Raw genomic sequence first — 14,411 nt, 5'->3', positions numbered from 1 at the left:
AAGTTAACTTCCATAATATTCCATTATCAGCTTTTTCACAATAATCACTCCATCCCATCAGTCCTGAACTCACTTATGTACACCTGCCTGTCATCCCACTGTCTATACTATCATGTGATGCTCACATGACAGTTTTTTACCTTTGAAAAAGCCAGATACTATGTTTATACTTAAAGGAGTCCTATTCTCATTTTGATCATTTCTGAAGAAAAACCTTACCCTTATTAGAAAGGAGTCAGCCATCTATGGGTTGGAGAGTCACTGAACTAAGCATTGGGGATGCTGCTGCTGCTGCTGCTAAGTCACCTCAGTCGTGTCCGACTCTTAGCGACCCCACGGACTGCAGCCTACCAGGCTCCTCCATCCATGGGATTTTCCAGGCAAAGTACTGGAGTGGGGTGCCATTGCTTTCTCTGAAGCATTGGGGATAAAATTTGCCAAAATCAAAGTAGTTAATTCATTAAGTCTATTCCAGCTATTTGTCAGCAAATACATGGTGTCTGCCATAAAATGGCCCAACTGACATCATTCTTTCACTTGATGTCTAGCAACATAAATCATAGCTGTCATAGCATTTACTGGTATGTTTATTTACGTTAAGCATATGGTTAGATGATACCTTATGAGCTTGCTGACATAAAATAACTAGCTTTACATTTGACTCTTTTTAAAAATCCTGTTCCTTCATCCTTTATTTTCTAATTAATATATTTTGCTTGAACTAAAAAAAAAAAAAAAAAAGACTCCTCTTCCAAGTTATCCATACTGCATTAAGAGTTAATGAACCTAAAGTGGACAAATCTCATGCTTATGGGAGCTCTGACCAGTGTAAACCCAAGACATTAGCCTCAATTTGGCTGTGTTACACATTTACTCATTTTCTCATATGTTGTAGTCAAGAATGAGCCCTCCTGTCCCAATCATTTCTGCTGCTGATTTTCTTGAGTCCCAGAGATTCCTCCTTCTGCACTAATGTGTATTACAGAACTTCAACTATTTTGAGCACACAACTAATTTTAATGATTTCAGCCGAAGAAATATAAGCAAAATATAACACAGCTTTATGAGAAATGTAGAAAGTAGCAAAGAACTTTGACCAGGATTGCCACAAATATGTGAATCTGAATGGTCTTTTCTAACTCGACATTCTTTTGAAAAATCATTCAGTCTTATACAGAACAGATAATATAAATAACTAAGTACATTATGCTCATTGATGTCAACTGTTTTTATCTTTATTTTTCTTTCATAAGGAGCCATTTAAAATAAAATACTAATCAGAGTCTGAGAATCTGTTCATGCAAACTGTTCCTGACTTAAAGACAATTGAGAATAATAGAGTGATTGAGCAGTAGCTAGAATGTACAGTATGGAGGGATTCATCAAACTGATTAAAATGCAATCTACAAACAAAATGAACAAATCTATTATTTTTTCTTTGTCCGCAGGTCTGGAAAGAAAAAAACAAGTCAGCAATTTATTCCATTACTCATGTGATTTGGTTGGTGCTACTGAGGTTGGCTGGCCATGAACATAATGTCTTATTGTGGTATAGTGTTTGTGGATGGACTTCCTAAACAGTTATGTGGCTTGTGAATCTGTATTTTCCCTTCAGTTATATGAAGGAGATGGATGATATGATCTCAGAGTTCAGTTAAAATCAGAAAATCTGAAGACTTGGCATAAAAATAGATAGTACAATAGCACAGACTAATTTGTTTGCATCTGGAAATGCAAAGACACTATGTCCATTTCCAACATCACAGTCTTCATGCCTTCTGTGTTCATGCTAATAGGGATCCCAGGCCTGGAGTCTGTGCAGTGCTGGATTGGGATTCCATTCTGTGCCATGTATCTCACTGCTGTAATTGGAAATGCCTTGCTTCTGATCATCATCAAATCGGAGCCCAGCCTCCATGAACCCATGTACATTTTCCTGGGTATGCTAGGAGTCACAGATATTGCTCTTAGCACCAGCATTGTGCCCAAAATGCTTGGAATCTTCTGGTTTCATATACCAGAGATATATTTTGACTCTTGCCTGCTTCAAATGTGGCTCATTCACACATTTGAAGCCTTTGAGTCAGGCTTCCTCCTGGCCATGGCCCTGGACCGCTGTGTGGCCATCTGTTATCCACTGAGACATGCTTCCATCTTCACCCCCCAGCTAGTCACCCAAATAGCAGCTATGGTAACACTCAGGGCTACCATTTTTGTGACCCCCAGCCTAGTACTGATAAAATACCAGCTGCACTTTTTTCATACAAAAGTTATCTCCCACTGCTACTGTGAGCATATGGCCATTGTGAAACTGGCTGCAGAAGATGCCAGGGTCAACAAAATCTATGGTTTGTTTGTGGCTTTCACTGTTGCTGGGTTTGACCTCATATGCATCTCATTGTCCTATGTACAGATATTTATCACAGTTTTTCGTTTGCCCTAGAAGGAGGCTAGGTTGAAAGCATTCAATACTTGCATCGCTCACATCTGTGTCTTCCTCCAGTTCTACCTCCTTGCCTTCTTCTCTTTCTTTACACATAGGTTTCGTTCTCACATCCCCCCTTACATCCACATCCTCTTTTCTAGCATTTACTTGCTGGTCCCTCCATTTCTCAATCCACTTGTCTATGGTGCAAAAACCAAGCAGATTTGCATTCATGTGGTAAAAATATTCTCTTTTTAAAATCCACCATGATTTATAGTTTTGTTGTTTCTTCTTTGTACCATCAGTTCAGTTCAGTTCAGTCACTCAGTCATGTTCGACTCTTTGCGACCCCATGAATTGCAACACGCCAGGCCACCCTGTCCATCACCAACTCCCGGAGTTCACTCAAACTTACATCCATCGAGTCGGTGATGCCATCCAGCCATCTCATCCTCTGTTGTCCCCTTCTCCTCCTGCCCCTAATCCCTCCCAGCATCAGAGTCTTTTCCAATGAGTCAACTCTTCGCATGAGGTGGCCAAAGTATTGGAATTTCAGCTTTAGCAGCAGTCCTTCCAAAGAACACCCAGGACTGATCTCCTTTAGGATGGACTGGTTGGATCTCCTTGCAGTCCAAGGGACTCTCAAGAGTCTTCTCCAACACCACAGCTCAAAAGCATCAATTCTTCAGCACTCAGCTTTCCTCACAGTCCAACTCTGACATCCATACATGATTACTGGAAAAACCATAACCTTGCCTAGACAGACCTTTGTTGGCAAAGTAATGTCTCTGCTTTTTAATGTGCTATCTAGGTTGGTCATAACTTTCCTTCCAAGGAGTAAGCATCTTTTAATCTCATGGCTACAATTAACATCTGCAGTAATTTTGGAGCCCCCAAAAATAAAGCCTGACAGTTTCCACTGTTTCCCCATCTATGTTACTTCAAATAAAAATAAAGCAAAAGCATGTAATTTGAGATGCTTAAGTTTTCTCAAACGTTGTCTTATGAAATCTGCCAGGGTGACAGCTAGTTCTCACATCCTCACAGCCCATGAAAACTATCAATGAATAGGATTATGGATCCTATCAGGGAAGTGAGAATGAGAAGTGTAAAAAGTGCAAAATAATGAACAATATTTCACTTCCTTTCTTTTTTCCTTTTTGCCTTTTAGATCTGGCTGAGGTTCCTGTTCTAAGAAGTCTTCTCCAGATAATTCAAAAATTATGCATTTCTCACAGAATTTAAATACACCCAAGTATTAGTGTTCTGTAGTGTCTAGGTACTCAGTGAAAGCAAGTTGTCTACTCTTGTTTCTTGAAGATGTCAGTCATAAAAAATCAGAGAAAGTGCATCTTAACATGTTCTTTACCAAACACAAAATAAAAACAAATTTTATGGATATGATGAGATAGTGATGTTTAAAATTTCAGTGAATGTTCAGGGTTACTCAGGAGTGATGAAAAACATGAAAACTCAGGGGTTCTATTTTGCATATTAATCATTTTTCTGAGCCCTCTAAGGTTATCTTTTAATTCACTGGATTATCCAACACCTACCATATGATAAGTATTATGCTAGAGAAGAGTGGCATAATGGTAAATTTACACTGTGCTTCAGTTTCGTGAATTTGTAACTGGTATTAATATTTTTATGGGTTTTGTTACTCAGGACTCCACAAGAGACAACATTTCTAGTAGGCCCTGGGTATTTTCTAGTAGGATTGACTTCAGATAGAGGAAGAGATCTGATGATGTTGATTTTTCAGCCATCAGTGGCAAGAATTGCCTCTTCTGTTACTTGGTAGAGGCTTTCAGGTAAGGTAGCAAAATACATTGACCCTTCTGGCTATTTGCAGTTCCTCAGCTAAATGTTCACTTTGAGAATAATAATATTTGGCATATCTCCTCCCTCTTCTTCTTCTTGATAGAGAACCATCCATAAGCTTCAGATCTTTTGTGTTGACTCTCTTGGCATGGTATGTACTCCAGGGGAAAGTTGTCCTGACATTCATATCATCCTGGTTTGATGGGAAAATCAGCCTCTTTTGGGATTTAGTGAGCAGGTCCATTTTGCTTTCATACTAAGCTATATCCTTACACTTAAACAGTATAAAGATACAGATGAAAAACAAATGCAGTCTTGCTAATTGTGACAACATGGCTGGACCCAGAGAATATTATGCTAGATGAAATGCAGTAAGAGAGAAAGATATCTGCTGTATAATTTCATTCATATGTGGAATCAAAAAAGCATCAGAAATGTACAAACATAACAAAACAACCTGTGGCGGATTCATTTCGATGTTGGGCAAAACTAATACAATAATGTAAAGTTTAAAAATAAAATTAAATTAAAAAAAAAAAGAGAAAAACAACAACAGACTCACTCATAGATACAGAGAATAAACTGGTGGTTGCCAGAGGAGATGGATTAGGGGGCTGGATGAAATAGCTAAAGGGAATTATGAAATAGAAACATCCAGTTATAAATGAATAAAGTTATGGGATGTAACATACAGTGTAAGGAATATAATCAATAGCACTTTAATAATTTTATATAGGGACAGATGATTACTAGATTTATCATGGAGGTCATTTCACAATGCATTTAAATATCAAATCACTAAATTGTACACCGTAGTGTTATATGTGAGTTATACGTCAATAAAAATTCAGATAACATTTGGTCTTCCATCTCCATTTCTATGTATAATTTCTAAAATTGCCCAAAGACTATATTAGAATTCTCCAAAAGACAAAATATGAGGAGACATCAGGAGACATCAGGAAGGCACTAATTCTACACTCTCTTGTATATGAAATAAACACTAATATCAGCCTTAAAATGTCCATCCTATCATAGCAAAGAACCATAATGCAACTGTTCCAGAACAGTTTTTATGTCAGAGTAAGTGAAATCATTTGACTCTTGATGCTTGATATTTTATGGTTTCAAATTTGCTGTTTTCAGCCAAATCCAGAGGCGAACAACTATCATTCATCTGCATACAGAAACATTATAATCAAACAATTTCTCACAATAAGAGCCTAAATGGACTTTGACAAGACTATTTGAGATGAACTCAGCCAGTCCATCTTGACTCCATTAACTCTGAAAACTTAAGTAAGTCACAAAACTATGATCTTCTGTGGAATCGTTCCTGAGATAGTGTCTCCTGAGCTGTTAGAGGGTAATATACAATGATGTTTAAGTCAGGGCTTGCATTGTTCTTAAACAGTTGCCATTAACTTCTGCATTATCTTCTGATAGTATTAGAATTCCTGGATTCTTTTAGGGCCTTTACCTGTAGGAGGAGGAAACTTTTAAGGAAAGACTTGACAGACTGACTTGTTAACATTAACGTGACCGTTTACTGCACACACTACCCATCCTCTGCATGCCTCCTCTCTCACTGATGCACTGTGCTTCCCACTGCTGTTTTTCCTACCTTCACGTTATTTTTGGTATACTAATCCTTTTCTATTAAAGTCAGATTCCCATGTAACATTTGTCATTTATTAATTGCTTTGTCTATTTGTTCAACCCCTGAGACCAACTGCTTTTTCAATGCATATCCCTATACAGTGCTGCGGTAAGAGGGAAAACCACAAAGATTCAGATCACTTACTTTCACATAAAAACAAATTTAATACTTAGAAAGGCCTCATGTCTAAATGTTTACACCTCTAACCCACTTTTGTAAAAATACTAAGGACAAAGGGACATATTTCCACCAAAATAAGTAATGAGAAGTAAAATCTTATTTTAAAATATTTGAGTAAAAATTAAAATTTTAAATTCTTGTTAAAGTGGCAAAAGCCTTTGAATGTAGTTATTTCTAAGGGCAACTCTGTTACTTTGGTGGGTGGTTGACACTCTGATACACATTGTTTTTTTCCTGTTCACTGGTATCAATCAGCTGACCTGAATCACCATGGGCCCAGCTGGGAAAAGATGCACACAACCAGCTCTCCTAATGCAGGGTGAGCTAGCCTCACATGTAAATGTCCTCAATGCTACACTATTTCAAGGACGGATTATGGATAAGATGGGGTCAGAGCATTTGTCAATGGAAACAGAACAGGACTATGAAACAGGGCCAGACCCAACTACACAGAACAAATCCAGTGTGACTTCAAGAAAAATCACACTGGCCTCCAGGTAAACACAAACAATACAGTCTTGTGAGACTTTTCCTTGTATGAAATAGAGAACGGGAGATTTCCCCCTTTATCTTCTAGCTAATAAGTCTTAAAATCCTTTATCCAAGGCACACTCTTTGTGCCTTAACTCAACTAAATAAATACCTGCCATGAACAATATATCCCAGTGGGAAGTTACTATAGATATTGCAAATGATATTAAAATCCTTGAAAATGTATATCAACATTTCATGATAATTCTGAACATAACTGAGGCAATTGGATGAGGGCTGGTTTGGATACAGGAACTACTTGTTTCAACAAATTCACATGGAAGATTCTCAGAAAATAACAGATGATTGAGGGTTCTGAGGTGAATTTCCCAAGTCATCCCTTTTCATGGGCCCAAAACTTAAAAATGAGTGTTTCTCAGATTGGAATTAAATTACAGAAATATTCCTTTTTTCTCAGTCAGCAGGTCTATACTGAGTAGTCTGTATATCTCAAGATGTTTTTATGTTCCTATATTGGTATATTATTTTTATAAATAAGTACCATTGACTTGTTTTGTCCTCTCCTGGGGCACTGTCTTCTTTTAGAAAATTTTAAAAGGGGGATCATTTTGGTTCCCAGTTCCAAAGTGAAAGCAAAGTTTAAGAATTTCTTTTTTAGAGACACAAACACTGAAAATGAATCTTGTATATTCTGAACCATAAGATGCTTTTCTTTTTTTCACCCTTTTCACAGGTGAACCTAAGAACTCACCAGGAATTTGTGAAGATGAATTGTCCAGGTGCACCATGTACTATGAAGTATTCATCTTTACTAGCTGAAGCAGCAAAAAGTTTCCGACTTTATTACTTCTATGGGTATTACCACAGGTGATAATTGGTAAGTCTCTGGGCTTGAAACTCTGCACTGAGTATTGGGAAATGGAGAACACAAATACCATGTGATCCAATAAAATGCCAAGATGATTTTAAAATATCTGTAGAATCTTACAGTTCAGTTGAGTGTTCAAACCTAGGAAGACTGAGTCTCCTGATTTCCAGAAGGTTTCTAAATCAGTTAATGACATAATGGGTGTTACATTTTAATGAGGTTGACAACTGGGAGGGCCTCTAGAGAATATTCTGGGCAGATAAATGGATGAAAAGCTTATTTGTTAACAGGTTAGCAAATAATACCCATTTAGGCCAGGAAAGATTCACGGGGAATGAGGCCCTTGAAGTCATTCATGTGACATGCTCATCAGGTATCTAAAGTTATGGGAAAGAGAGGATGAACTTCTATGGATTAGCATTTGGCATTTAGTGACAGAAAAATACATTCTCCTATATATTTTACAAATTATTTACATGAACTAAGTCATTGATTCCTTCTAATCACATTAGAATGTATTTCAATCTGTGAGCATTGTTTTAGCAACAAAAAAATGGAGACAATTTGAAGTTAAGTTCTATAACTGGCTGTAGATTGTGCAAAGTAAGTAGTGGCATCCAGGATTTAAACTCTCTTGACTAATTTCAGATTCCATTCAATAAATCATCATGATCCATGGTTGATGGTATTTTTTGGAAGATTGATTCTGGATTTTTATGAAAAATTAAGAAGGAGGCATTTTGGTATTCAATGTAAAGATAGCCTATGTGATATTTGGAGTTCTTGCCACGTGGCAGGCTATCTCAGAAAACAGAGTTCTCTATCAGTGGAGGACTTGAGCTCAGTGAGGGAATGTCAGAGAATTCATAGAGGGAGAATATTTGTGAGGTGTTTGTAGTTTGGATTTGCTGCTGCTGCTAAGTCACTTCAGTCCTGTCCGACTCTGTGCGACCCCATAGACGGCAGCCCACCAGGCTCCCCCATCCCTGGGATTCTCCAGGCAAGAACACTGGAGTGGGTTGCCATTTCCTTCTCCAATGCATGAAAGTGAAAAGTGAAAGTGAAGTCGCTCAGTCGTATCCGACTCTTAGCGACCCCGAGGACTGCAGCCCACCAGGCTCTTCTGTCCATGGGACTCTCCAGGCAAGAATATTGGAGTGAGTTGCCATTTCCTTCTCCAGGGGATCTTCCTGAACCAGGGATCGAACCCAGGTCTCCCACATTGTAGGCAGACTCTTTAAAGACTGAGCTACAAGGGAAGTATAACCCTAATCTAAAGTATGTTCAGCTAAAATAAATGAATTTCTTCTTCTCTTTAATTCATTACTTTTTGACAGGAATTAAAAGATGACACACCATGCTGCTCCTGCTGCTAAGTACCATATCACTTCTTACATCTACTAATCAAGTTATTATGCTCATATTTCATATCCAATGGCTCAGTCTGAATGCCCTCTGTACTAACACTCATTGGGATTCTTGGTCTGGAGTCAGTGCACTGTTAGATCGGGATTCATTCTGTGTTATGTACCTTGTGGCTGTGATTGGAATTTCCTAATTACAGTGATAAACAAATATAAAAACAGACTCTCTCTCTCTCTCTCTCTCTCTCTCTCTATATATATATATATATATATATATATATATATTAACCATGTGGGGAGCCACAGGCATGCACTTAGCACTTTATTCTCCCCAGTGTTAGGCATCATCTGGTTTTAGTTGACAGAAATTTCTTTTGAAGCCTGTCTTCTACAAATGTGGCTTCTTCATTCATTCCAGGGAACCAAATCAGGTGTCTTACTGGTGATGGCCCTAGATCACTATGTGGCTATCTGTAACTCCTTGAGACATGCCAATGTCTTCTCCCAACAATCCTTGACTCACATTAGAGTTGGGGTGGCACTCAGGGCTACTATTCTTATACCACCATGCACAGAGCTTATCAAATATTGACAAATTCTACTGAACAGCAGTCATCTCCCATGCTTATTGTGAGCACATGGCCATTGTGAAGCTGGTTACAGAAGATGTAAGGATCAAAAAGATGCATAGTCTATTTGTTGCCTTCTGTGTCTTAGGATTTAACATAATCTTTATGTTGTTTTTTACTCAAATCTTTATCACTATCTTTCAATTTTTCCTGAAGTAGGCAAGATTCAAAGCCTTTAATATATTCACCACCCGCGTTTGTGTCTTCCTACAGCTCTATCTCCTTGCCTTTTCTTTCTTCACACACAGGTTTGGTTTTTACATACTGCCATATGTTCATATCCTTTTATCTAAGCTTTACCTGTAGTTCCACCTTTTATCAACCCAATCATCTATGGAGTGAAGAACAAACAAATCTGTGACCATGTATTAACAATATTTGTATACCCCAAATATCTTGGTCACAGTGGATCTTTCTAAAGAGAATTTAGGTTAGTTCTAAGTAGAAATTTCAATATGATAAAAGATAGATATTGTACAAACTTCTATGTTCAAAAAAATACTTTAAATCCCAGATGGTCATATTGAAGGGGATATTTTCAAATCTTAAAATACTGAAAACATTAGCTTACTACTCTTAGAAGAAGTAAAATTCATTTAGGTTCATATTTTAAATGGTTGCCATTATTCTTATGATTTTAGACTGGGCTTCTCTTGTGGCTCAGCTGGTAAAGAATCTGCCGCCAATGCAGGAGACCTGGGTTCAGTCCCTGGGTTGGTAAGATTCCCTGGAGAAGGGAAAGGCTACCCACTCCAGTATTCTGCCCTGGAGAATTCCATGGACTATATAGTCCATGGGGTCACAAAGAATTGGACATGACTGAGTGACTTTCACTTTCACTTGGGGCTTCCCTCCTAACTCAGTTGGTAAAGAATCTGCCTGCAATGCAGGAGACCCTAGTTAGATTCCTGGGTCGGGAAGATCCTCTGGAGAAGGGATAGGTTCAGTTCAGTTCAGTCGCTCAGTCATGTCCAACTCTTTGCTACCCCATGAATTGCAGCACGCCAGGCCTCCCTTTCCATCACCAACTCCCAGAGATCACTCAAACTCATGTCCATCAAGTTGGTGATGCCATCCAGCCATCTCATCCTCTGTCTTCCCCTTCTCTCCTGCCCCCAATCCTTCCCAGCATCAGAGTCTTTTCTAATGAGTCAACACTTCGCATGAGCTGGCCAAAGTATTGGAGTTTCAGCTTCAGCATCAGTCCTTCCAATGAACACCCAGGGCTGATCTCCTTTAGAATGGACTGATTGGATCTCCTTGTAGTCCAAGGGACTCTCAAGAGTCTTCTCCAACACCACAGTTCAAAAGCATCAATTCTTCAGTGCTTAGTCTTCTTTATGATCCAACTCTCACATCGATACATGACAAATGAAAACCCATAGCTTTGACTATATGGATCTTTGCACAGTAATGTTTCTGCTTTTTAATACATTGTGTAGTTTGTCATAGCTTTTCCTCCAAAGAGCAAGTATCTTTTACACGGCTTCAGTCACCATCAGCAGTGATTTTGGAGTCCAAGAAAATAAAATATAAAACTGTTTCCAATGTTTCCCCATCTATTTGCCATGAAATGATGGGACCAGGTGACATGATCTTCATTTTTTGAATGTTGAGTTTTAAGCCAATATTTTCACTCTCCTTTTTCACTTTCACCAAGAGGCTCTTTAGTTCCTCTTTGCTTTCTGCCATAAAGGTGGTATCATCTGTATATATGAGGTTATTGATATTTCTCCAGGCAATCGTAATTCCAGATTGTGCTTCACCCAGCCTGGAATTTCACATGATGTACTCTGCATATAAGTTAAATAAGCAGGGTGACACCATACAGCCTTGATGTATTCCTTTCCTTGTTGGAACCAGTCCATTGTTCCATGTCTGATTCTAATAGTTGCTTCTTGACCTGCATACAGAAATTTCAGAAGGCAGGTCAGGTGGTCTGGTATTCCTGTATCCTTAACAATTTTGTACCGTTTGTTGTGATCCACACAGTCAATGGCTTTAACATTGACAATGAAGCAAAAGTAGGTGTTTTTCTGGAATTTTCTTGCTTTTTCTATGATCCAGAGGATATTGGCAAGTTGATCTTTGGTTCCTCTGCCTTTTCTAAATCCAGCTTGAACATCTGGAAATTCTTGGTTCATGTTCTGTTGAAGCCTAGCTTAGAGAACTTTGAGAATTGCTTTGCTAGCGTGTGAAATGAGTGCAATTGTGTTTGAACATTCTTTGGCTTTGCCTTTCTTTGGGATTGGAATGAAAACTGATCTTTTCCAGTCCCATGGTCACTGCTGAGTTTTCCAAATTTGCTGGCATATTGAGTGCAGCACTTTAACTGCATCATCTTTTAAGATTTGAATCCTAGCTCAACTGGGATTCCACCACCTCCACTAGCTTTGTTTGTAGTGATCCTTTCTAAGGCCCACTTGACTTCAGACTCTAGGATATCTGACTGTAGGTGAGTCATGGTTTTTTGGGTCATTATCTCATTTATATAGTTCTTCTGTGTATTCCTGCCTCCTCTTCTTAATATCTTCTTCTTCTGTTAGGTCCATATCATTTCTGTCGTTTATTCTGCCCATCTTTGCATGGAATGTTTGCTGGGTATCTCTAATTTTCTTGAAGAGATTTCTAGTCTTTCCCATTCTATTGTTTTCCTCTATTTCTTTGCATTGATCACTTAAGAAGGCTTTCTTATCCCTCTTTGGTATTATTTGGAACTCTGAATTCAGATAGCTTTATCTTTCCTTTTCTCCTTTGCCTTTGGCTTCTCTTCTTTTCTCAGCTATTAGTAAGTCCTCCTCAGAGAGCCATTTGCCTTGCAGTTCTTTTTCTTGGAGATGGTTTTGATCACTGCCTCCCATACAATGTTATGAACCTCCGTCTATAGTTCTTCAGGCACTCTGTCTATGAGATCTAATTTCTTGAATTGCTTTCTCACTTCCACTCTATAATCAGAAGGAATTTTATTTTGGTCATACCTGAATGGCCTACTGTTTTTTCCCTACTTTCTTCAATTTAAGTCTGAATTTTACAATTAGGAGTTCATGATCTGAGCTGCATTGAGCTCCCAGTCTGTTTTGCTAACTGTATAGATTAAGAACAAAACAGCATCCATAGTTAATTAGAACACACCCTTCCAGAGGAATATATTTTAATACTCTTACCCAGTTTGAGTTTTACCTATATTTGAATGTTTACTATAGAACTGAAAATATCAACAAATAAATTCCACTGCATTTAAAAATCAACTACTGCAAGTGTCTATAGGAAAGTAACTGTGTCTAATTTACACTTGTATTAATGATACATGGGCTTCCCTGGTGGCTCAGCTGGTGAAGAATCTATCTGCAATGCAGGAGACCAAGATTCCATCCCTGGGTTGAAAAGATCTGCTAGAGAATGGAATTGCTCACTCTAGTATTCTTGCCTGGAGAATTTCAGGGACAGAGGAGATTAACAGGTTTTAGTCCATGGGGTCACAAAGAATTGGAAATGACTGAGTAACTAACACTGATAATACATAGGATAATTCCTGAGACTTTCTAGAACTTCAGTAAAAATGGAATTGTATAATGACAAATTTAAATATTTCTCTGGTGTTTATCAATGGTATTCAAGAGCAACTAACCTGGAGGCTTTAAAGCAACATGTAGCACCATCTTACAGAGAATCAGTGTACTAGAGAGTTTATTCCAATATTATTAATGTAAACAATGATGGTTGGCTTCCCTGATGGCACTAGTGGTAAAGAATCCACCTGCCAATGCAAGAGACTTAGAGCTGAGGGTTCAGTCCTTGGGTAGGGAAGATTCCTTGGAGAAGGGCATGACAACCTGCTCCAGTATTCTTGCCTGAAGAATCCCATGGACAGAGAAATCCTGTGGGCTACAGTCCATGGGGTTGCAAAGAGTCAGACAAGACTGAAACAATTTAGCACGGTACAACATGGCAAACAATGATGGTGCTTGAATGAATCAGTATATCATCTTAAAATAAAGTATGGCCATCAATCAAAGCTGTCATGTGATAAACTGACTTCTAAAACAAAGACCAGATTTTTTTAATTTAATTTATTTTAATTGGAGGCTAGTTACTTTACAATATTGTAGTGGTTTTTGCCTTCAGATGTTTTTTTCAGTCTGTGCTATTCCTCTGCCCACACAACTTCATATTCTCAGAATTTTGTCCCTGTAGAGATCTGGTTTAAATTTTCTTCAATCAACCTTTAAGACTGAGGACTAAGAGTTTTTAAGAAAAACCTAGTACACAGGGAGAGATATCTGGTCTCTAATTTTAGACTGATGTTTAATTCTCAAAAGAAATAATCCAAAAAAAAAGTCCATTTTAATAAAAAGAAGAGAGCATATTATTAAAGATGTGTAGGTAGAATAAAATTTGGAATGACTTCTTATTAATTAACACATAAATGGAAATGAACCATAATGTATTTGGGTTTAATAAAATTTTGTAACATGAACTATATGAAGGAAGACATGAAAATATACCATGCAAGAAGGAATAAAAAATGTATTAATGGATAATCAGACATACATAACAGATACATGACTAAATAAACAGCAAAAATTGACTATATGTTTTCTACTGTATTGTCATAGGATTTAAGATTTAAGAACACACATAAGCTGAAAGTGAAGGCATAGAGGAAGAAATTTCATGCCAGTGGTAAACAAAAGGAGGCAAGAGTGGGCATAATTTTATTAGTTAAAACAGGCTTTTAATTAAAACTATCACTGAGATTTCCCTGGTGGTACAATGTTTAGGACTCTGCACTTTCACTACCACGGACCTGGGTTTGATTCTGGTAGAGGAATGAAGATTCTGAAAATCTTGCAGGAAGACCAAAAAAAAAAAAAAAGTCACAAAAAGCAAGTTAGTTAGTGTTAGTTGCTCGGTTGTGTCTGAGTCTTTGAAACCCTTCAGGCTCCTCTGTCCATGGGAATTCTGCAGG

The 14,411-nt window shown here is 38.0% G+C and overlaps 2 pseudogenes; both read left to right on the top strand.

Moving 5' to 3' along the window:
- Positions 1,745-2,683, top strand: OR52A1DP (olfactory receptor family 52 subfamily A member 1D, pseudogene; annotated as a pseudogene).
- LOC100140314 (olfactory receptor 52A5-like) lies at positions 6,360-9,861 on the top strand (annotated as a pseudogene).
- The last annotated feature ends 4,550 nt before the right edge of the window (positions 9,862-14,411 follow it).

The sequence above is a fragment of the Bos taurus genome, chromosome 15 (genome assembly GCF_002263795.3).
Source record: "Bos taurus isolate L1 Dominette 01449 registration number 42190680 breed Hereford chromosome 15, ARS-UCD2.0, whole genome shotgun sequence".
In the NCBI taxonomy this organism is placed as follows: domain Eukaryota; kingdom Metazoa; phylum Chordata; class Mammalia; order Artiodactyla; family Bovidae; genus Bos; species Bos taurus.
This window is presented reverse-complemented; position numbering and strand designations above follow the sequence as displayed.